This window comes from Desmodus rotundus, chromosome 3, assembly GCF_022682495.2.
Source record: "Desmodus rotundus isolate HL8 chromosome 3, HLdesRot8A.1, whole genome shotgun sequence".
Taxonomy (NCBI): Eukaryota; Metazoa; Chordata; class Mammalia; order Chiroptera; family Phyllostomidae; genus Desmodus; species Desmodus rotundus.
In genome coordinates, this window is record NC_071389.1 from 114,654,013 (window position 1) to 114,670,212 (window position 16,200).

A 16,200-nucleotide genomic window follows, 5' to 3' on the forward strand; every position below is an offset into this window, starting at 1 on the left:
AACGCAGGGGATCCAGCCAGGGGTGTTGGAGACCTCCTGCCCCTCCCCCACCCTCAGCCGGGTTCCCCCCCACGCCGGAGCCCGCTCCAGCTTCCTTCGGCAGCCGGGTCACCCCGCCCCTCGCACTTGGGCTCCGGGCCTCGCGGCCTCGCCCCGCCCCCGCGGCCGGCCCCGCCCCGCTGCCTGGCCGTTCGCGGGCAGGCCCCGCCCCCCGCCCCGAGCCCCCGCCCCGCCCCCCGTTTCCGCTGGCGGCGGCTGTGGTGGCAGAGGCGAGGGAGCGCGAGGGAACGCGAGGGAACCGGGATCCCGCATTCCTGGGAGCTCGGTGAGTGCGTCCCCGGGCGGGCGGCGGGTTCGGCAGCTAGCGAGCTTGCGGCGGCCGGGTCAGCGGTGGGCAGGCCAGGCGACCCCTCTGCTAGGTTTCCAGAAGGGGGAGCGCCTCAGGGGCACCTCAGGGAGGGGGTGTCGGGAGGGCAGCAGTGGGGCGGTGTGAGGGAGGGGTAGGGTGGGCGCCCTGTGAGGGCCGGGACGCGGCTCTGGAAAGGGAAGGTGTGGGCGGGGCCGGGACCTGGACGGGAAGGGATCTGCACGGAGAGGCTCGGAGGGTGAACTGCGGGAACCGGGGCGGAGGGATGGGCGCTGTGTAGAGCGCAGCAGAAAGGGAGAGCCTCGGAGCTGTCATGGGTTCCTGACTGTATGGCCCAGTAGAGCCCAGGGGCTTGGAGGTAGTCAGTCCATACAGTGCTCGCAGGCAGGGCCAGGGTGCTCGGGCGGGGCGGGGATACGGCCCGCAGGCCCTCCCCCGCTCCCCCCCTCTCCCGCCCCGCACCCCTGACCGGTCCTTGGGCCACCGCTGGCTCATCGGCGCTCGGACTGACAGAGCTTTGGCACACCTCGAGGTCTGAGATGCAGTCCATCTGTGCCTCCACGTTTGGGACTTTAAAAAACTTTCTTGTGGTTAAAAAAAGTCCAAAGAAGAAACTGGCTTGTTATGAGAGCATTATTTGTACTTGCGTATCTCGAAACCGGAGTCTTGGATCGCCTCTCTCTGGAAGAGATACTGGTCTCTCCTCTACCTCCTCCCTAGATGCCTGTGGTGTCTGGGGAAGTGTGAAGCTTTGGGGTAGTATGGGGTCCGCTGGGCAGTGTCTACCTTTCTTACCCCATCCCCAACACGGGACTAAGAAGGCAGCTTTTCAACTCCCTTTCGTTCAGAGAACTAAACTCCTGTGAGGATGCCCTTCTGACCTGCAGCTGTCCCCTTCTCTGACTCAGGTATTTCCTCCTCCAGGAAGCTTTCCTGGACTAGTGGAGAAAACTGAGGGCTCATGCTGTGATCCCTGTACATCAGCCAGCTTTCATGTCTCTACTAAAAATAGCCATAGGGAACGTTTTGTATGTAGTTCTGCTGTAAAGATGTGCAGTCAGCTTGTCATCATAAGTAATGGGGCGGAGGAGAGGTATTACGGATAATTTCAAACAATGGACTGGACAAATCATTTATATTTCGCTAAGGAATGCAGCCAGGGAGGCAGACCTTTACACATCTTCCTGCCCTCTGCCTGGTTCTGGCATGGATGCAGCTGGGCTGTAGATTGGGGTTGAGGGAGGGAAGAAGATAGGGGTGGATGAAACTCGGCTCTGCACTCACTCACTGAAGACATGCTATGTGCCAGGCTCTGAATAGCTGAGAGTGGGCCACAATGAAGTAGGATTATTTTTTAATCTGAATTAATGATACATTAATCTTCTTTACATATTTTAATATTAATAACAACTAGTATTTAATAGCAACTAGTAATAACAACATTGTATAGTTGGCCAAGTGCTTTTTCTACACATTAACCATATATAAAGTTATGTGATTCATGTATGATCTTGTAAAGTATGTTATTTTTAATTGCCTTCTTAGGTTGTGAAAATGAGGCTCAGAGAGAAGAAATTACTTCTCTGAGGTCACAGAACTCATAGAGTGGCAGAAGCAGAACTTGAATCTGTCTGTGGCCTGTGACCCCTCATGTCCTGTGCTTTCCTGTTATGCTGTGCTACCACCTGCCATTTTTCTCAACTGAGCCTGAGGATCTCAGCCTCCACAGCACCTATATGTGCAGCCCTGGGCAAGTTACCTCCCCTTCCAACTTTCTGTTCTGGAGGGTTATTGAGTTAAAATGTTTCTAAAGTCTCTTCCAGCATCAGATAATTAACAGTATAAGATCATATTGGCAGCCAATCAGACAATTAATGTGTGTTTTATTTTTTTAATTTTTTAAAAAGATTTTATTTATTTATTTTTAGATGGAGGGGAAGGGAAGAAGAAGGAGAGGGGGAGAAACATCTACACGTGAGAGATACATTCATCATTTGCATCTTGCATGCCTTCAACTGGGGACCCGGCCTGCAACACAGGCATGTGCCCTGACTGGGAATCAAACTGGCAACCTTTTGGTTCACAGGCTGGCACTCAACCACTGAGCCACACCACCCAGGGCTTTTTAAAAGTTTTTAATTGAGGTAAAAAACACATAACAAAATTTACCATCTTAACCATTTCTAAATGTCCAGTTCAATTACCTTAAGTACAATATATCATTGTTGTGCAACACCTCCAGAACTTTCTCACCTGCACAAGCGAAATGGCATACCCCTTAAACAGTAATTCCTCATTTCTCCCTCTCCCCAGTCCTTGGCAACTTCCATTTTACTTAGTGTGCTTTATTCAGCTCCTACTATGTGCTTAATAAATGTTGTCCTTGGGGAATTAATAAGGAGAAAAAGCTCAGATTAAGTGGGAAGCCCCCAGGCAGGGGTAGCTGGCTGTTGTGCTGGACCTGATCCCCAAGTCTCTAACTCCAGCACTGGCTGGTACTGTTAAGTGTATGAGTTGGTGAGGCCTTGGGCAAGTGCCTTCACCTCTTGTAGCTTTAGCTTTCTGCTTGCTAAGTAAGGATAAGAAAACTAGGCTCTCAGGCTTTTGGAGGAGCAATGAGATCATGTATGTGAAGCACGAAGCTTAGGGCCTCCTACACAGCAGGTGTGCAGTAGATGGTGGCTGTTACTTACACTATAGCTGAGGAGACTAGACTAATATGCTTGTAACAAGAGAGGACAAGACTTCTTTTTTTCTACCATTAGGGCCCAGGCCTGCTCTGTTTGTCATCCCCAGTGACTGAGGGTATGGATCTAATCCAAGTACTGTAGCCTAGCACTTGACATCCTTTCTATTCATTCCCAATCTACCTAGCCTTATCTCCCACTGGTCTCCCCCGGAGGAATCCTCAGTCCTAGCCAGACGGATCTCCCAAGCATGGTTTGCTCATTCATTCTTTGTCCTTTAGTTCATACTGTTCTACCTTCCTGGAATGCTCTTCCTTCGTCCGCCCTTCCCCTCTTTCAAGACCCTACTCATGTCTGAGCTCTTTCATGGAAACTTCCCTGGCCACTCATCCTAAAAGAACATCTTTTTCTTTGGAACTCCTATGACATTTTCTGACTTCATCTCCCCTGGCTTTTCTATACTGCCCGGGGTGCTTGTGTAGTGAATTTGATGAATACTTTGTATGAGTGTGTGTCATGGTACAAGAGTTTGTGCTAAGTTCTGATGATGCCAAAATGAAAAAGGTAAAGGTCCTTGTCTTCATGGGGCTTATAATGCAGTAAAGGGTTAAGAAAGGGTTCAAAAATGACAAGTCAAATTATGAGGTGAGTGGCCTGTGAGTGTAGAGTGTTATGTGGGTTCAAACAGTGGGATAAATCACCCTGATTTTGAACGAAAACTTCATGCAGCAGGTGGTATTGGACATGAACTTTGAAGGGTTGCTTGCATTTCAACAGAAGGAAGGAGGGACCAGCCTGAAGGAGGCACCAAGAAAGTGCTCGGGTGTGTGAATAGCTTAGGTGGGACAGTGAATGGATTGTGTGGAGGGAAGCAGGGAGAGAAAAGGCTAGACAGGGAAACAATGGCTATATAGTGGGTGGCTTCAAATGTCCAGCCAAGGAATTTCATCTATCCATTCATTTATTTAAGAGAAGGTGAGTGCTCACCACGTGCAAGTCCTGAGCTGGTACTGGGGAGATAGCAATCTGCCTTGGGAGGCCTTGGGAACTCTGCAGGTTTTTGAATAGGGGTTGCAGAAGCAGGTCTAGGCTTCAGGAGGGTGAGTCTGGGGTCTGTAAAGAGGAGAAAGCATGGTGGGGAAAGTGGCCGGGAAGCTGTGAGGAGTGGAGAGGAGGGACTGAACCTGAAACATTTTGGAAGTAGAAATGAGACCATTTGTGAATTGGATGGCCTGAGTTGATGAGGAAAGGATGAAGGGGGATTGAAGTAGATTCTGAACGTCATTGCAAAGATGCAGTGCCATTTGCTGTTCTAGTGGGTATCATAGTTTCTCTAACTAGATTGTAAGCCCCTTCAGGGCATAGATTCCCATTGCCTCTGTGTTCTCCTTGGCCCAGTATTCACTCCTGAGGGGCACAGAGTAGGCACAGTGTGGACCCTTGACATTCTCAAGAAATGAGTCTTGTCATGGGGATGTAATGTATGACATGGTGACTATAGGTAATAGTGTTGTACTGTATATTTGAAAGTTGCTAAGTGAGTAGATATTAAAACTTCTTATCACAAGAAAACAATTTTGCAACTATGTACATTGATGGATTTTTTGACTAGACTTCTATAGTAGTCATTTTGGAACATACCATATTTTTCAGACTATAAGACTCACTGTTTTCCCCCAAATTTGGAGGAAAATGGGGGTGCGTCTTATAGTCTGAATGTAGCTTACCTGATTTGCAGGGGTGGGAGGTGGGGCGGCGGTGGAGCGGGGTCACAGGAGGCAGGAGCAGGACCACATTTTGTGCTTCAAATTTTTTTTTCCTATTTTCTTCCTCTAAAACCTGGGTGCATCTTATGGTCCAGTGCGTCTTACAGTCTGAAAAATACAGTATACAGATATTGAGTAATTATTTGTACACCTGAAACGAATATAATTTGTATGCCGATTATATCTCACTAAAACATAGGGACCCATTTTGCCATCCAAAAAAGAAAAGCATCTTGCACCTTCCAGGATCCCAAATTCGAATCCACAGCAATATTTGTATGTGGGCCTGGCTTTCTCCAGAGTCACGTTTCTGCAAAGCCAAGTGTTTCCTGTGTATATCTTTATACCCCAAGTTAACTACCCCTTCCACTTCTGCTACAGTTTTATCTCTCACTTGATGGCCATTTTTCCACCAAGTTTTATTGCTCCACAAGAGTAACTTTGGATGTGGTAGAGATGAAGATAACAAAGTGGCCTGTTCTTTACATCAGCCACCTAGGGTATGTGGATCAAACTCATGTCTCAGTAAATTTACACACTTTTACATATCTTGAAACTTTCAGGTCACTTGTGAATGGTAAAAATTACAAATGTTAAATCCTTAGAAGCCAGGGGTCTACCTTAGAGATGGCAAATATGTCATTTAGATACTGTTACTTCCATAACTGCCTATGGCAGACATCACTAATCGATCACAGCCCTCTTTCCTTCTGAGCCAGGGCTTGGGTTCAGCTCATAATGCTTTAGGCACCCACCACCAGCTGAATGGAAGGGGCACAGCAGCTGGAACCAGTTTGCCATTTCTGGCCATCTCCACCTATTGAATGAGTGGGTTCTTGATGGGAAACTTCTGCCCCTAAGAGTGGCCACTGCTGGGCAGCCTTCACCCTAGAGTGGCTTCACAGAGACGTGGTGATAAAAGTTTTTGTTTTCCTGCAGGAATATTCTGGGAACTTTTTTTATGCATCAGCAGCCAAGGTGTTTGTAGGAAATTGAAAGAAAACAGGTCAGTGTTGGTCTGGGTCCATTGTGGCAGTGTTTAGAAAGTGTGTGTTATAAACTGTCTGAAGCCAAAGTCTTTCTTGCCCTTTACCTGTGGGTTGAGGGGGAAGAATAACACAGGGTACTGATATTTTCTAGATGTCTCTCTGCCCTAGCACCAGACTTGGAAATGACAGGCTCCTTAAACTGGGCTTTTGGGGGCCAGAAGAGAGAATCTCCTCCCCACTGTTTCTGACTGGCAGATGGCCGTATTCTTAATTTCTTTACTGGAGAGCCACTGGATTGTAAGGAGGAAGCCTAGGGAAGCAGAAGAGGTCTGTAACTTCCTGCTTCCTGTCCCTTCCCAGCAGGCTTGGGAGCTAGGGTGGAAGACTCCCACCAGCCATTCAGAAAAGCATCTGTGGGAATCCGGCCAATGCTACCTATCTCTAACTCCTCTGTATGGCTGCCCCAGGAATGCCCCTGGCCCTGTGGGTGGCACCCTCTGCCAGGACCCTCATCAAGGTCCTCTCTGCTCCTACAGGCTTCTGGGGTCTTGCTTTGTTCCCGGCACTTGTTCATCCAGCCCCTGTGGAGCTAGAGCTGGGCGGAATCTACTTAGGCCGCCTGTGTGGATGGTGCTGATTCAGGTTCTCTGGGGTTGCTGCTTACAGACCTACGTCTATATGTTTTAATTCATGTGTGTTTTATTTTGTGGCTTCCTCCTGCTGGTGATTTGTAAATCTTTTACCTTCTAAAAACCCAGCAGTGTGGTGGGCCTGGGAAGGATGGGGATGGCTGGTAGCTTATTCTGCCAAAAGATTGCCTTCTCTGTGAGTTCTGGTAGAAATTATTCGGTGTCCCAGGAGTGACCACAAACCGCTTATTGTCCTGCCGTGTTTTGCATGTTGTACTCAGATCGCCAGTATTCATATTTGTCACCTCCTCGTGGGCCACAGTTTCAGACTCTTTACATATGTCCACAACTGATTTATTAAGTATATTAAATCTTGATTTAATCTCATTTAATTTTCATAAGAGTCCAGGGAGGTAGCTATCATTTCCTTCCATTTTACAGAGGCTGCAGCTAAGGCAGAGAGCGGGTCAGAGACTTGAGGGTTCACGCCCAGGCAGCCTGGCTGCCGGGCTGTCCTGCTCGTCCTGCGGCAACCTTGCGGGCTATTCTCATCAGGTCTTGGGCGTCCTCTGCAGGGCCCACCTTGAGCTGCTGCAGCAGGAATATGGGACCTCCCATTTTAAGTCACCCACCTCCCAGGGGCCTGGGTGAGTGTCGACTTTCATTCTCATGGCTCTGGGACTTGGGGCACCACCTGTGAGTGGACTGTGCAGGGCAGCCAGGCACATGGGTTTGTGCTAAGGGAGATAAGGCGGGTGAAAATCAGGCAGTGGGGAGGGAAGGACTGAGGCCAAGTGATGATAGTCCTTGCTGCTCAGCACATCCTGGCTCCTCATGGCATGTCCTGCTCCATGACAGAGATTCTGCAGGGCCTGCTGGTAGGGGGTCCTACTGGGCAGAACCTGGTGGGGAGCTGTCCACGAGGCCTTCATGGTCTGACATCGTCAGTCATCTTAGCCAGATGCCCGTCCTTCTTCTGTGCATATGTGTTGAAGCCACAGTGAGGGAGACCTGAGTGGAGGACTTTCCAAACAGGAAGTGTAACCTCTCATGGCTTTGGCCTCAAGAGGGCTTTGGTTCATCCATTTCTTGTCATGCTGCTGAACCTCTGGAACGATGACCAGCTCCCTGTGGGAGGTTCTAATCCTGGCTCCTGCTCCTGCCTCTAACAGTCTAGGTGACATTTGGCAAATTACTTGCTTTTTTCAGGGTGGCTTTCTCACCTGCAGAAGGGGAGGGTGGGTGATTAATTGCTAAGGTTCCTTCCAGCTCTGGTAAAGGTGTTTTCTGAGATGGGACAAAGGCACATGTCTGAGTTTTGGCTTCTAATCCTGGGGCTTCCCACATACCTCCTCCTCTGACAGTGTGTTCTCTGGCCCTGGCCTGGAGGTGGACAGAGGAGGAAAGAATAAAGTTAATGAGTAAACCTGAGGCCCTGATTTCTGATAGAAGCTGGATGGGGTGAAGGTTGTTTACTGAGATGTTCGCCTGTCTGGTTAGTGGCAGGATCTTGCTGCCTGACTTCTGTCCTGTGCTCACGGCTCTGCTGCTACTTTCATTTTAACCTCCTTCTGCCCTAGTCCCATGCTTTTAGGAGTTAGAAGGCTCCATTGCTGGATGCCAGCCCAACTAATAATTTCAACTTCAGTTATAGCCATAGCATAATGAAACAAGAGTGTCTGACTGGGTGACATCTAGCTTCCAAACCCTTTCTCTCCTCTCAAACCAAAAACAACCAAAAACTTAGCCTGAACTGGGCTGGTGCTCTGGAGAAGTGGGCAGAGCCAGAAGGAGCACTTCTGCTGGCTTTCGGTGTCTTAGTGTGTGTGCTTCACTCTACGTTCTGTTCATCTGGGAACCAAATGCAGATTACTTTTTGATTATCCATTGTTTATTATTATCTGTGCTTTTGAGTTTACTACACCCTTTCCTCCGTCTTCCTTCCCACTCCCCTTGCAGTGGTTGGAAATTAACTGTACTTTGAATACTCACTTTCTGCGTGTCTCGTGACCATTTCTGTGTTCAACGGTCAGCATTTGTTAAAATAACCTTGTGATGGGAACAGGAAATGATGGGGATGGAGACAGTCCAGGGGTCTGAAGAGTCAGGCAGCTCGGTGGATCCCCTAGAACCCCCTCCTTACCCCCATTAACTGGGGAGGTGTGGCTGTCATAGCAGGAAGGCTGAGGGGCCCCATGGCCTTTCATTCAGGATCTTGGTGAGTTCCGGGCCTTCTTTAGGAGCTTAAGGCTGCTGCTAATCCTCATAGCATCTTTGAGCAAATTGGAAAAATTTCCCTTTATCAGATTAAAAAGGAAAATTAAACTGAATATATTATTGTAAAACCTGAACAATGTTTAACTCTGCATAGGACAGCCTTCTAGAGCCCTGGCTGGCAGAGGCCCTGGCTGTGTGTTCACCTGTGCTCACACTGGTCTCCCACTCCCAATAAGGGAAGGATAGGGAGGGACAGAAGTAGGTTTACAGTTGTTTATATGGAAAATGGTGCAATAATTAATAAATAATAATACAAAAATAAACTGTGTTTTGGGTACTCACAACTGTAAACCTACTTTTGTCCCACCCTGTATGTCAGGTTCAGAGTCTAGAAGTCCTGGGGGTGGGGACAGCCTCTGAGAACAGTGGACAGGTGAGGGAAGTGATCTCAGGGGGTGCTCAGAACAAGGTTGGAAAAGAATGTGGCCATGCATGTGATTCTCTGTGTGTGTGTGTGTGTGTGTGTGTGTGAGTGTGAGAGAGAGAGAGAGAGAGAGAGAGAGAGAGAGAGAGAGAGAGAGAGGAGAGGACAGAGTATGTGTGTACTTGCCCCGGCGTGTGCATGGCTGGGTGTGCCTGCATGGGTTTGTGTGGGAGGGAGTTCTCTTGCATTGTTCTGAGACTTAGCTGAGAGGCCCACCTGAGCACTTCTAACAGGTTAATACAGGGGTGTGCAACCTTTTGGTGTCTCTGAGCCACACTGGTAGAAGAAGGGTTGTCTTAGGCAACCCCTAAATACATTAAATACATTGCGACATGTAATCACAAAAAAAATCTCATAATGTTTTAAGTAAATTTACAATTGTGTGTTGGGCCACATTCATAGTCATCCCGAGCCACAGGTTGGACACCCCTAGGTTAATACATATCTGTGACATGAATGCCCTTCCTTAGAGGGAGTGTAAAATTCAAACACAGCACCTGGAAGCCCTGTCTAAGCCCTCTCACCTGGTCACCTGCCACAGTGTGGAGACTGAGGCTTAGGGGCCTGACACTCTCCAACAAGCCCTAGGGGGTGGTGGTGCCAGGGACAGAGGGAGCCAGCCCCCACTTGGGCCATGTCCTATAGAAGGGCTCAGGGGGGCAGTGTAACGGGCTGGGTTTGAATTGGGGTGTGTGAACGTGTAGAATGATGTGTTTTGTTTTAGAGAAAATGAGGTAGAAGTCTGGGCTTGCAATTTTCCACTTGTCTTATTCCTAGGAGATTCTAAACAGCTTTGTTTAAAAACTGGACAAGGAGATCGCAGAGACCTGAGTGAGGAAGAGCTGTTGGGTCCCCCAGGAAGGCAATTAGGTTTGAAGCCAGAGTTTGGATCTGTATGCAGCACGTGGGACCTAGAGTGTGGGGAGGGGCAGCTCTGAGAGTGTCCCTGAAGGCATGAGTGACTTCAGGGACACAAATTAGCAGCCTGCACTGTAGCTCCCACTGCTGGAGTTGGGCAGGGTTAGGGAAGAAGTGCCAGTCCAGGGTTATCACCCACCATCCAGGCTGTGGGCAGCACAGAGGGTTGGAACTACCTGTCTGGGCTCTGCCCCTCTCCCTCTATTAGATAGAGAAGCTGGAGATAATGGTGGCCGTTTGGCTGGTGTCTGTGAAGATCTCCTTTAAGGGACAGTCAGTACCTGCAGTACAGGGAGAATAATTCAGGACACCATCCAATCAAGGTCAGGGCTGGGTGAAACTTTCTTTGACGACCTGTGGAGGAACCCATGGGAGCTGGGGCTGGGCCTTGTGGGGCAGGAGGATTTAGAGAGGCAAAGGTAGGGGCTTGCTAAGTGGTTGCAGTGGGGGTGGCTGGCTTGGACGTGTGGGTGGAGATGGGCATGGCCCAGTAGTGGACTGGAGATGATGGGGGGGTGGTGGTGGTGGTGGGGAGCCCTGCACTTGGAATGGCACCCAGGGGAGATTCACTTTTTTTAGGAGGCTAGCAGTGGGGAGTTAGTGTTGGTCCCTGAACAGGGGAATGACAGGGTGAAAAGGGATGTTAGGAAAAATTAGCTTGTAGCAGAATTGAAGATGACATTTTTAAAAGTGCTTTTGTTATTGCAAAAAATAATGTAAACTCATAATAGTCAAGCATTATATAAATTATAGAAGAGGAAAATCTCCTATAATCCTGCCCTTCAGAGATAATCATTGTTAATACTTTGGTTTATATATTTTTTCAAGTCGTTTTATGATAGACTAACATCCAGCTGTCCCCCTATTATCTTATCAATTTCCATAAATAGCATTGTATTGTACTTACTGCTTGGCAACTTCTTTAGCCATTTTTCCACAACAGTGCATGTGGAATGACCTCATTCTTCTGAATAGCTGCATAGACTTGCTGGATGAGTTTTATATTAATTATCTATTGCTGCATAATAAACCACCCCAAAATTTAGCAGATTAATACAATAACCATTTTATTTGCTCACAATAATGTGGGTCAGCCCTTCAGACTGTGCTCAGCTGGTCTCCCTACCTGAGTGTATGAATGTGGCGGCAGTCAGCTGGTGGCTCTGCAGGGCCTGTGTGGTGCAAGGAGCCCCTCTCATGTCTGGTGATTGATGCTGCTCTCAGCTGGGCCTCTCCCCTTTTGATTTCTCATTCTCAAGGAAACTAGCCTTTTAGGTGAAAATGGAGTCTCCAAGGCCTCTTGAGATCTAGGCTCTGATTTCTCACAATGTAATATCCATCTGCTGCTTGTTTAGAGCAAGTCACAACACCAGCTGGAACTCCGGGGGGTGGGGGGAGACTCCACTTTTGATGGGAGGACTGGCAAAGTCACACCAAAGGCATGTGTGTTCAGGGGTGGGAGAGCATGGATGTGCAGTCCTCCATGCACCCAGAAGGAGGAGAATTAGAAAATCTGGGAATAGACCCCATAGGTCTTTGGAAGACAGCACAGGGCCTTCCCCTTCCCAGCCTACTCTTTGCCTCAAATGAGTAAACCAGGGAAATTGGCAAGGGCAGGACACTTAATCTTCCTGTTGGGTTGGAGTGGTGTTTGAGGTGGATTCTGTGTGTTGTGTGCAGGCAGGGCTTGGGGGCGATCTAGGATTTGGGCATTGTAGTAGACAGCTTCCCCTGCTAGGGCTGCTGGAGCTGTAGAAGTGGAGCTGGAGCCATCCAGCCATCTGGGTGCTGCCAGGGGCCTGGCTGCTTGGTTCCCCTGCTAATTTTTATGGCATCTCTGAAGCATATGAGTCAGTGAATGACAGGTCTTGAAGAAAGCCAGCTGGTCGGTCACTCCAGATCCAGGCCTCTCCTGGGAATTCACTCACTCACCTACTCTGCTCTAAGCTTTCTCCCCATCCTCTTGTAACTTCTGATGTGAAATAAGACAATTCACAGGCTTCACCTTGCCTTCTCGGGAAACTCACAGTGGACTGAATATTTTGACTTTGCACAGTGTATTCATTTTGTAGTTTCCTTATCACCTGCCTTGGTGGCTCTTCTCTCCTGTGAAATTGCCAGTGGCAGTGAGGCAGAAGGAGACTGGGAAGAGCCAGCTCCTGCTCATTACCGAATCCCCAGTCCTGGTAGAGAGGATGCTGCAGTGGAGCTTTTGGTGGAGAAGTCGTCCCAGCGCTCATCATTCATCAAACTTACCTCTCCCTGCAGATCTCAGGCCAGACATGGTGAAATACACTTCCCTAGTACAACAGCATTCTCTCACCTGTCATCTGCCTGGTGGTTTGTGCATTCATCAAATAAGAACAAAGGCTGAGTAGGCTTTTGCGTTTGAAAACTTCTTGGTGTTTTATTTTCTTCTTGCTCTCTCTCAGCATCTCTGGGGAAAGAAATGTTTTGTGGCCAAAAGTTTCACTGTTTGTGAAACCGTGCAGAGCATATTACATTGCTCAGCCTCTTGGCCATTCTCCTTTTTGACTGTGCTGTGGGAGAATTGGCCTATAGCTCAGTGAGACCACTTGGTGAGGACCGTGGGTGGGAAGGAGCAAGTGGCTTGACCACACTTGGGAGCTGCCCTGATACATCTGGGTGGCCTTGGGGCCAGCGTTGTGCTACCATTGCAGGGTTAATGATATCTGATCAGCTTATGGGCTTAAACACTCCTTAGTGTTGATGAAAACACGCATTGTTGACTCTCGGCAAACCTTTAAGAAATCTGGCATCCTAAGCAAGACAAGAAACCTCAAGCAACACTTTTGGCCAAGGAATTGGAAGAACTGGATGGAGGCCCTCAGTCTGCTCCAAGGTTACCAGTTTGAGGCACATAGTAGGCAAATTCCCCTCAGGTGAGACCCATGAGCTTCTGTATGGTTCCGGACTTCTCTTCCAGCCTTCACCCACCATTCTTGGGTCTTCATGGCTGTGAGGGTGGATCCACACTTCAGCATGCTCAAGAGTCACAATATCAGTTCATCAACAAGTAATTACTGAGCACTTTGATTCCTTAACAGTCTGAGGCATCTTTTGGGCCAGGTGCTCTGTGTAATGAGAACTTCAGCTGATGTAGGATAGGTGAGTCCCCAAACTTTTCTGTTTGTGGCTATCAGCTGTCTTCTCTCCTTTGTCTGGTTCTCCCATTTCCCCCAGGGCTCCGTCCTGCAGCATCCGTAGCCCTAGTGGTGGGCTCAGAGGGCCTAGTAGGAGGGGATGAGATTGCTGGTATTGTAGATGCCACCAGAGTCCTCTCTGTCAGACTAAGGAAATGCTTGCCTTGATCTGGTTGAAGTCTCACTGCCCTATTTCACATCTAATTTAGCGTAAAAATGATGTTACCTCAGTTTCATTTTTACCTTCCTCACTGCTTATCCACATGACTCTAGGTTGTTTGACAAGTTTAGGCTTCATTGTAGCTGGCTCTGGTGGTACTGTGCCCATCAGCAGAGGTGGAGGGACTTGGCCCTCTCTTTGTGGGCAGGGGTGAGGGAGGTTGGTAGGCTGGTGAGGGTGAGCCCCACCCTGACTCAGGGCAAAGGCTAGGTGGAAGGTGATTCTTCAGACTGCTGGGTCTTTCTCATTTGGACCCCCATGCCCACCCACTACTTCCATAGCATTTGCCAGTTATTGCCAGAAAATCCTTACAGGCATTTATAGGAAGGATGGTGTAGCTTTAAAGAAATACCTGAGATGGCACTGTCTGTTTTGTGGTGGTGGTGCCTTTAAATCAAGTACTTTTAAACATATTCTAGTTTCATGTCATGAATAGAAGCCTAAGTGTGGCCACATCCTAACCTCAGCAGTGTAGGGAACTGGTTTGTGGATCCTGGTGTTTCTGAGACCCAGCAGTCACCTCATCCTCCCCACATCCCAGGATTCCAAGCAGTATGAATGCTGCCAGACATCTGACTTAACACACTCAGGATGTTGCAGTCCCACGGGCAGCTCTGATAGGCAGAGAAATTTCTGATGGCTTACCTCAGTCTGTTTCTTTATTCCATCTGAAGTGCAAAGGCCTTGGTTTTCCCCTCCACTGATGCTTTGCCTATTTTCTCATTGCCTAGCACCTGGTGGGCACTCAAATATTTTTTGAATGAATGAATAGTGCATTTGTGATATAAAAAGAAACATGTCCCTAATCTAGCCATTTCCCTAGGACACTTTGAGCACTTGCATGATTTAAAACCATCCATCTCTATCATCTCAGGGGCTTGAAATGTCTCTGGGGAGGAGGCAGGATTCCTCTTAAGGCAGGAGCTCCTCATGAAAGAGTCTGCAGCTCTGGGAGAGGGACTTTCACTGCCTTTCCCAAGGAGGTGGAGAGGAAGTTGTAGAGAAGAGGAGGCCGCTGCTTGGAAGTTTCACAACTGAGGAAACAGGCTGGTTATCCCAGGATCTCCAGGCAGTTGAGCAGAGGAGCCTGGAGCCAGGTTTTCTGACCCCAACCTTCGCTTCTGTCTCCCCCCCACCCCTGACCCATGCCTGTTCCCATCTTTCTCAGCTTACTCAGGGATGCCTCAGAGTTCTAGAATCCCGTGTGGGGGCAAAACAGGCCATTTTGTAGGAAAACATGCACAGAAAATGGCCAGATCCATGAGGACTTGACAGAGGCACATGTAGGGTTATTTTGGGTTTTGTGAACTGGGCTCAGATCTCTCTGGCATTCCGGGCCACTGGCCTCTCAGAATTGACCAGAATGGAAGGATGATAAAAATCAAGGCTCCAGGAATAGCCCAAGAATTTGTTTATTCTTAACCCCTGTAAAGGGGTGCCGCCCAACCCAGAGCCCGCAATGAATTTGGGGCTGTGGGAGGGTGCAGGCCTTGGGGAGAGGGAGAAGGAGTGTTTAAGACAATTTCTTCATCCTGCCCTGGGGAGGATGGAGTAGGAAGCACAGTGCTGGCACAGGGCCAGTCTGTTAAGGGAGTGGGACTTAGAGGCCAGAGGAAAGTCCCTCCCCCTTTAGTTCATCTTTGCCTCTTGGAGGGTCGGCTGGTAACTCCCACTGGGCGGATTGGTGGGCCAGGCTCTCTGTCTCTCTGTCTCTTTGTTTCTCTGTCCCTTTCAGACTTAGGCAGACTCAGGACAGCTCTGGCCTCAGATCCTCAGGGAGCTTTATTTCTTCTCCCTTCCTCGGGGTCAGGTCCAGAGTCACTTGCTCAGTGCAGGTAAGGGAGACACATACCCAGCACCTACCGAATGGATGTTCAGGAACTAAGTGATGCCAGGAATCTGCCGTTGCCCTAAAGGAGCTAGAGTGGACATGTAGAGACACGCTTGTGTAGACATTCATAGACTCACCATCATCTTCCAGAGCAGTCCAAGTGTTGGAGGGACAGTGGGGATTATAACTGGGGGTCAGGACACCTGACTGGTCTTGGAAGTTGTCCCAGAAGTTGTTACTTCTCTGGGTTTTAACTTTCTTCATCTGTAAAGCCAGGAGTTTGTGATCCCTGAGGTACTTTCTGGCTTAAGAGTTATCTGATTCCAGGAATCATAGGGAGGAAGAACCTTTTCAGATGGGTAGGACGTTTTGTTGCCTCTGGTGTTTGTTCTAAACAGGGGCAGGCTGACGGCTTAGATGTCACAGCTAGGCCTCAAACTTTCTTCTGTTCCCTGGACTCATCTACTTAGGAGAACTGCAAAGTCTGACTTTGCAGTTGAAAAAAAATCAGTTGCCCTTGTCCAGGACAAGGTGGTCCCCCGGCCTACAGGATGAGGTCCCAGTGACTGACTGAGGCATGCCGAGTCTGCTGTGATTTGGCACTTGCCCCGTCCAGCCTCATTGCTTCCCACTTAGAGCCATTTTGTCCCCTTTGTTTCTGTAATGCCAGAGTACCCGTGGCCCCTCCTCCCTCCATCCACCATGAAGGTTCTTGTTTCTCATTGGTCTTGGTGTGGCCAGCTTGCTTAAAGTGCCCCATCCTGCCTTGTTTTATCTCTTATTGGCATTGTTTTAGCAAATTTGAAAATTTGCTCAGCCATTACTTCTTCAAGTGTTTTTCTGTTCCCCTTTCTCTCTCCTCTTTTTCTAGAACTCAGTTATAGGTATATTAGACTATTTGATATTTTACTATAGGTTACTGATGCTC

At 48.7% G+C, this 16,200-nt stretch overlaps 1 protein-coding gene across 2 annotated transcripts in view; it reads left to right on the forward strand.

Annotated features, from left to right (window-relative positions):
* The first annotated feature begins 234 nt into the window (after nucleotides 1-234).
* TSPAN9 (tetraspanin 9) overlaps nucleotides 235-16,200 on the forward strand; it is a 210,358-nt gene continuing 194,392 nt past the window's right edge. Inside the window, exon 1 of one of the 2 annotated variants that reach the window (XM_024568643.4) lies at nucleotides 235-325. The gene's annotated coding sequence lies outside the window, so the exon portion shown is untranslated. The remainder of the gene's footprint in view (nucleotides 326-16,200) is intronic. The other variant, XM_045199745.3, reaches the window with a different exon arrangement.